Consider the following 8,754-nt stretch of genomic DNA (forward strand, 5'->3'; position numbering starts at 1 on the left):
AAAACCATTTCCATGGCTTCAATTGCCCTCATCCCCCTGTTTGTTGTTCATTTTTAGTTCATTTTAACTGCATTAAAATATAGATCGGTTTATTCTCAACATTTTGACGTCCGTTTTGTAATTATTGGCAAAGTTTCAAGATTGCATGCCCCCTGTTCTGGAATCCACCATTATCTTCTTCTTGAACCTTTAATTTTTTGCGATGGAAAACAACGAATCTAAGAGTGATTCTTCAATTCCTTCGTTTCTTTATGATGGTCTCTGTGATTATGGTGAATTTTGTTCTTGTTCTTGTTCCTTTCATGATTGTTCATATTCGTATTCAAATGAAATTTTGAGGTGGTCAAAAAAAGATCTTGAGGCATATCATAACTCTCTTGAAGATGATGCTACATCTATGTATCTTGAATCTCCACCTTCTTCTCCTGCTGTTGAAAAAGAACCACCACTACCAACAACAATTGTTGAATGGATGTTTGATTCTCCATTTGAATTAAATCCCTTAAGTCCACCTAATTCGAAAGAAGATCAACTTGATTTGGTTGTCCATGACACTCCTGAAGATGTTATTGCTTCTAGGGCTAAATTAAACCCTAAAAAACGTGTCTGATGATTGTAAGGTTGTTCTAATTTTCGTTTTTTTGTACTTATACTTGACATTTTGGTGTTGGTTTTATGTGTTGTTGTTTGCTGCTGGTTTATGTTGATCTTTTATTTATGTTTGATGAAATTTGTTGATGTTCTGTTCTTTTGTTTATGTTGATGTTTTGGGGTTTTGTTTATGTTGATATTCGTCTGGTTTATGTTGATGTTCTAGGGTTTTGTTTATGTTGATATTCTTCATGGTTTTTTTGTGTACAAGTCCCTGTGATGTCATTTTATTGAGGATTATTGACCTCTTAATTCTGAAAAATTAACTTTAATTACTTGGTTGAGTAGCATTTGTTAAACCAACACACATCACTTGATTTTTTAGCATGTTTAGTTACTTCATTTGTTGATGAACAATTATAATCTGAGAGGATTCATAACCTCTATGAAGAATCAGGGGGCTTTTTTTTTTGAAATTATGTAAAATAATGAAGTGACTAAGCAAAAACATGCACACTAATCGTTTATGGATTATGGTTGACAAATTGTTGCTCCTAAGTTTTAAAAGTCACAATTGATATGGTTTTAATTATTAATCCATGTTAGTGTAATTTGGCCAATGCAAGGCCTCTAATGGCTGTTCTGGTTTTTGTATGGAGGGATTAAGTTCCCTCCTTTTTTTTGTTGTAGAGCTCCAAACTTTCCCAATTTTAAAAGTTGGTTAATTTCCCTCCATTGTAAGGTTCTCTTTCCTTTTTAATTACTTTAATAAAATCGGTTTTTTTTGTTTTACCTTTATTTATAATTATTTTCTTTCTCATGCTTCCAATACAATCATTACTTCACACTACTATTTAATTAAAATAATACTCACTACAATCAAAGATTCTATCTTTCTTAATGTGTGTGAAAAACCCAAAATTGAAGAACATAAAAGATCGAAGGAAGTATTTACTTCAATTGAGATAAAAATAGATTATGAGTTGTTTTGATGTCTTGACTCGTGTTGCCAATTACCCTCTATATTGCTTTGGGAATGTATATACTTACTCCGTTTTATAATCCTCGCAATATTTTAATAGTGACATTATTCATCTTCAATCTAAGTTTAATAATTTTGATTCATACGTAAGAAATAATATAATCATATGAGATCTTAATCTAATTTGCTTAAAGTCTAGTTTTTCAATATATAATTTTTAAAATTTTTTATTTAGTAATATAAAAATATTTAATATCAAAATAAATAATTGAATTACAAATGTATCAAGGAATAATATATCCCGATTCTTATTTGTCGTCACCTTTTTCATTTTATCGCCACCCCCTCGATTGAAATTACGAATTTGCCCATGAAATTAAAAAAATTACGAAAATGCCACTAACCTTAAAACCTCTTTAAAAACACTTCAAATTCACTCAATAACACTCTCATCACTTCCATAAATTCAAATTCTACACATAAAAGTAATCGGAGCTAAAGCTTTGGAATCGAAGTAGTCAACAAAAATTCGAGGTAATTTTATTTTAATTAATTCGAAGAAAAAAAAAATTATGTTCATCACAGTCGCACAAAAAGTGCGGCTGTACCTAGGTACAGCCGCACTTTTTGTGCGACTGTGATGAACTTAATTTTTTTTTATTAAAAATTTTGAATGAGTTTGTTGTGTTTAATTAATTTATTTTCTTAGTTATTGTTATTTAATAAATGTTGTAATAGATTGTAATATTATAATGTTATTGTAAGAAGTAGTTTTTAATTTAAGTATGAGAAAAATTAAAAAAAATAAATAAATAAAAAATTCAAACCCCAGTCGCACAAACCAGTCTCACAAAAAGTGCGACTGTACCTAGGTGTAGTCGCACTTTTTGTGCGACTGGAAATAATTTTTTTTTTTTTAATTTCGAATCAGAATTTTGAATTAATTTTTTTTTAATTTTTTTTTATTTTTATTTTTTTTAAAAAAATGAATTTATCTTTTGTAATTAATTTATTAAATTTTAGTTGTTTAAATATTTATGAATGTAATAATTTTTTATTTGTTTGTAATTGTGAATTATTTTTGTTGTTACTTGTTTGTAATTTATATGTTTCTAAGTGTTTATTAAATTAACTTTGGAATGTCGTCTTAATTTAAAATATGAAAATTGTAGTAAATGGCTGGAAATCAAGGTAAGGGAAAAGGGTTTCTTAGAGGGTTATTAAGCGGCAATAGATCTAGGCCAACTTTACTGAGAGGGGATCCCCATGAGAAGGGGGTTACGGGATCTGCAAGAAGGCGTGCAAGGCAAGAACAGGCGGCCATACATAGTCAAACCCAACGTTCAAGTACCCTAGAGCAAGTGCGTAGTCGCTTTAAGCGCCAGAATAGCCTACATAGTCATACGGTCGGCTCAGGTGACGATGATACTGATTACGACGAGTCTCTTAGTCGGGAAGAGTCTCTCGGTCAGGATGAGTCTGCATGTCATCCTGTTGATTGGACGATTGTAAGAGGGCATGCTGGTAAGTTCAGGATTAGAGGGCATGGCTCGGGTGGCACTTCTGATCAGGCAGGAGTAAGCCAGGTTGAGGATGCGGCTCCACGGGGGAGGAGGCGCTCGCAGTCGGCGGACACGGACTGGTTGATCACATCACCCCAGCCCGGGGGCCCTGTTGATACCACTTTAATACCCAGCTACGGTGGGCACGTAGCAAAGGTTATATTTGAGGGATCGGAGCGCACCCCTCTGATTTTGAAATGTCGTGCTCGGAAGAAGACGTTGGATTCAATCATCAAACTTCAGGACATGTCTGATGAATTGTACAGGGTGTTACCTGGCAGTCCCCATGGTCGTCTGCCGTATATAATGCACCAGCACATCGACAGTGCTCTCATTACGGCATTTGTGGAAAGGTGGCAGCCTGACACCAACACCTTCCACATGCCGTGGGGGGAGATGACCATAATGTTGCACGACGTGCAACGCATCTTAGGAATTGGCATTGACGGTTCACTTCCCGTGGAACCGTCTGATGGTGACTGGCAGCTTGGCCTGGCCGGCCTTTTTGGGGAGCCATTATCGGAGCTGCGTGGGAAGGGGCACTTCACCAGCGGCAGCATTAATGTTGGTGCACTGTTGCAGCTATGCCACCGTTCTCAGTCTATGGATACTTAAGCTTCTGCCTACTACATGGCTATAGTGAGTTCCACGTTGCTCGTGGATAATACTAGAGTCGGGATGCATCCTCACCCTGTTGTTACTGTCACCGCTGATCAGACTGACATTGCTTGGGGTGCATTGACGCTTGCTCACTTGTATCGCCAACTGGGTATGGCGACAAGGACTGGGTGCAAAACTATTGCTGGTTGTCTGACACTGTTGCAGACATGGATTTACGAGTACTTCCCAGCCTTCCGCCCCCATCTGCGTCAAGCTGACATGCCGAACAAGACAAGGGCAGAGATGTGGTCCCTGCAGAAGCCAATCCGTGAGCTGAGCAGACTGAGAGACTGTAGGAGCATACTGGACGCCATGACAGAGACACAGGTTTTGTACATGACCTCACACATCATTATGCTTATTATTTTAATTTTATGTTATGTTGATTATGTTTGTTTTCGTTGTGAGCAGGTGGAGTGGACTCCGTACATGACTTCTGCTAGGGCTTTATTTAACGAGCACCCACGTACCGCCTATATCGGTGGTATCACCTGTTTCGATATCGTGGAGGTTTATTTGCCTGAGAGGACAGTGAGGCAGCTCGGTTTTGCACAGGACATTCCCCCCGCTCCGCTGAGACCTACCCAAGCTGTGCGACCAGCACAGGGCTCCTACTCAGTGACATTCGCTTCTTCTTGTATGTTTACGGAGATGTGGAGTAGGTTCCCTTACTGTACCCGCGTAGTTGAGCAGGCATTACGTCGGGCATCGGTTCCATCAGAGGCTGCCCCTGATTAAGTTGACTGGTTTAGAGTGTCTTCCCACTGTTTTCTCATCCCAGGTGAAGGACCTGCTGCTGCGTTTGGTGTAGCGGATAACAGAGTCGAATACGTTAGTGTTTCTAATTATCTATTTCATTTTTATGTTTCATAACCGGAATTGACTTTGTAATTTTTTGACAATGCAATTGTCTGGTTTTTACAGTTTGCTGCTGAAATTCCAACTCGACTTGCGCATTGCTCAGGATGCCAGCTATTGCTCAAATGACTCCTCGGGAAAGAGATGCTGCTGCTATGTATTTAGATGATCTTAGAGAGTTGTTTGTCGAATGCCAAGAGTGTAGAGGGCGCAACCCTTAATAGACATTTGCGGATTTTGTAATGAATGAACAAATTTTTTGTTTTATCTATATAGATGTACAACTTTTTGTGTTACGTCTTGCGTTTGAATCACTTACACATTTATTGACTAAATTATTGCAATGCATATGAATTATAAAAATGATAACACTATATGTAAACAGTACAATAAACAGTATGGAGTATCAAAATTGACCGTGTCTTCGGTGGTGTTATTATGGTGTTGTCGTTGTACGCCGCACATTCTATTCCAAAGTGATATCCTGTTACGATACTGTCTTTCCAAATCTGCACATGAATTGTTTGCTGCTGCTCTCCAATTTTGTTGGACTGGCGGCAGTGGAGATGAATCATCGTTCATTAAAAGCTGAACAGAACATCATGATTCTCGTTTACCCAAAGAATATGTATAAGTTTATTTACGCCATGCGTTCCCCCTGGTCTTCTTAAAGGAAGCACTAAACAATTGTACATTGGATGACCATCCGCAGAGCCATAATACGCAATTGCTATGTTTAGAAACGTTGCTACAAAATATAGTGTTGTCATTTCCAACCAGTGAGCGTACAGAGCAGGTCCTTTTTTGTGGGCACCAACTCTGAATATAGCTTCCTCCACCAAATCTGCTGATAGATATACGCGTGCATATTGTTCTCTATGCGTTTCCATTTCCAAACTCATTGCACGTCGTAACAGAGGCCATGCTTCCTCACCCCCTAACTCTGTGGTGGCAATAGCTCTAAATCTACAATTACTGTCACCTATAACATCAATCTAATCAAACAGATATGGCGGAAGAATAAATGGAATGTGATCTGGCCACGAAAAAAGTGAAAAATCACGACCTGCTGCACCATCTGAAAAAATAACAATATATTAATATCATTTAATTGATATAAAACATATAAGATTATATGAAAAGAAATAAGGGTACCAGATAAGTTGAAACTGAAGTTAATTCCAACTGACGATTGATGCGACCGGCTGCTAGATCTACCACTGGATCTCCCGCGTGATGAAGATCTTGATCCGCGACCCCTTAAGGATGATCTATTGTACTCAAACGCATTTTTGTTTCTCCTTAAGGTTCTGCTTGTCATTGGTCTTCCATTCCTCGGTGGACTTGCTTGTGGCTCAGGTATATCGTTACCATCAGGGTATAGTTCATGTTCAAGTACCTGAGACATGCGTCGTACAACTGAGGGGTCGGATTTTAAAACTTCATCCACCAACGATTGAAAGTACTCTTTATCATCGGCGTTTGCGTGCCGTACTTCTTCGTTGGCGTCTTCTTCTACATCTAAGTACTTTAACGTTTTCCAAAATGGATGTATATCGTCCAAGTACAAAGCACCATGAGACCTGATAAACAAGTAACAGTAACACGCGCATGGTAATCCGTGGGTTTTTTGAATGACACAACCGCATTTTTCTAAAAGACAACTGCCCAGGTTTAACATCCGGCTGTGCTCCATCATCAATAGTTCCAAGGCAAATATAGAAACATGACGATACAACGGTCTTAGAAAATTAAGTCGCGACGTCCTTGAAATGGAATTCTTAGATTCCTCAAGAGCTTGTCTTATTCTCGATTGTTGATTCGTTATTTGTGCGTGTGCCCTTTTAAAGAGCGTATCGAATGAGCTATTACCACTACCCAAATAGTACTTAAAGGAAGAGTGTTGGCTTTCAACTCTACTGGTAGTCTGGTTACCCAAGTGCAAACAATCATTCGTCCACGTACGCACAAATTTCTCTTTGTGAGGAATCCATGTTCCAGCCAAATATCGCACGACCCTCCGGTTCCTAGTCGACCAAGTGGACACAATGCCTTCCCATCTGTTTTCAAAATCGGCGATCGTCAGACTGTTAACCAAGGGGTTCCATTTTGTTTGCCTAAATATCTGCCCCTGTTGATTTTTCTTGCCGCCACACAATTTATCGACCATGTTCTCCACGTCATTGCCAATATGCCATACGCATAATAGATGTCGTACATCTACATTAAACATAAATTTAAAATTAATTGAGATATATGTATATATATATATATATATATATATATATATATATATATAATATAGATCGACGATAATTAATAATTAAAACCTGTTTACCTGGAAATACAGCATGAATAACTGCAGACAAACCCTCATCCCGATCCATTACGATTACATCGGGCGTCTGGACGCTGCCGTAAATATCCCTCAACCTCTCTAACACCCAAGAATAAGACACAGCCGCCTCATCTCGCATCAAACACAACGCAACCAAGAAATTATGATTCGTTGGCGTCATTCCAATGATTTCGCAAAGGGGCCACTTTTGCTTATTCGTTTTGTACGTTGTGTCTATCAACACAATATGGGGCCACGAACGTAGCATTTGGATAGGTGTTGGATTCACAATCAATAATCTAGTCAACTGACCCTCACAATCCAAGTCTATCCAAACTACATAATTATGCTCCGTGGCCATATACAGACAGTGTTGAAGAGGAGTCCTACCATCAATCTCTTCTCTCCTGATTGACTGTTTCACATTGTAAATTTGATTCATACTAGCATAAAAACGAGGAAAATTTCTTCTAATTGAAGACATTATAAATGTTGGTTGCATGCCAATTGCACTTAGATCTCGTATGTGCTGCCTGATATCGACAGTCATCCTATTTACTCTTATTTGACCATCTCTGTACATGAAGAACGGGTGGTTATGTCTTGCTTTTTCACCAGGAAACACTCTAACCGTCCAAGGTCTTTCCTCTGGAATACGACTAGTTCCTAAAATCATAAATTTACACCCACAACCCCTATTTTTGGAACCAGGTCGGGCAACATTGTCTAAGTTATGCAAATCACCCCTTCTATTATCGTAGCGGTGACATCTTAAGTACAGACTCACTCTAGAACGTCCTTCTTTTTTTTTATAAGAAGCACGTGTAAATTGAAAACCAATTGTTACTGTTATCTCATTAGCCCAAGCATGTAAATCATCTACAGAATCAAATTCTCTATCGGTAACAAATCTATCAGAATAATCTACATTATCCCCTAAATTTTCAAAGTCTTGCAAATAATAATTATAATAACATTATCATAATATATTAAAATAATAATAACTTCAAAAATAATTATAAAAAATCAGAAGAATTAATTTATCAATAAAATAATTAAAATAAAATAACATTATTATAGCACAATAATACATTAAAATAAAATAATATATTACAACATTTATGAAATAAAAATAACTTAAAAAATAATTCAATTAAACAAAATAAATATTATAATTCGAAGTTCAAACAAATAAAAAAAAATTAAAAAAAATTTAAAAAAAAAAATTCCAGTCGCACAAAAAGTGCGACTCCACCTAGGTCCAGTCGCACTTTTTGTGCGACTGGTTATATTATATATATATATATATATATATATATATATATTAAAATTTTCGAATTTTTAATATTCAACACTACTACACTACTTATTATAATAACATTATCATAATATAATAATTTAAAATATATTAATTAACAACAACTTAAACAATAAATTAATTACATGCAAGTTATTTTAAATTTCGAAATTCAAAAACACAAAAAAAATAAAAAAAATAAAAAAAATTTTTCCAGTCGCACAAACCAGTCGCACAAAACGTGCGACGCAACCTAGGTCCTGTCGCACGTTTTGTGCGACTGCTTCCCAATTTTTTTTTTCAAGACAAAAATCGATCCGGTTAATTACTTACCGAATCGTTATCATGCTCGTCTTGGTATGCCATTGATGTTCGATGTAGAGTTCTAGCTTATTTAAGTTAACGTAGTGTTTTTAGAGAGAAAGTATCGTGTTTGAATTCGAATATACTACAATAACGCCTCTGA

This window comes from Amaranthus tricolor, chromosome 10 (assembly GCF_026212465.1).
Source record: "Amaranthus tricolor cultivar Red isolate AtriRed21 chromosome 10, ASM2621246v1, whole genome shotgun sequence".
Lineage (NCBI taxonomy): Eukaryota > Viridiplantae > Streptophyta > Magnoliopsida > Caryophyllales > Amaranthaceae > Amaranthus > Amaranthus tricolor.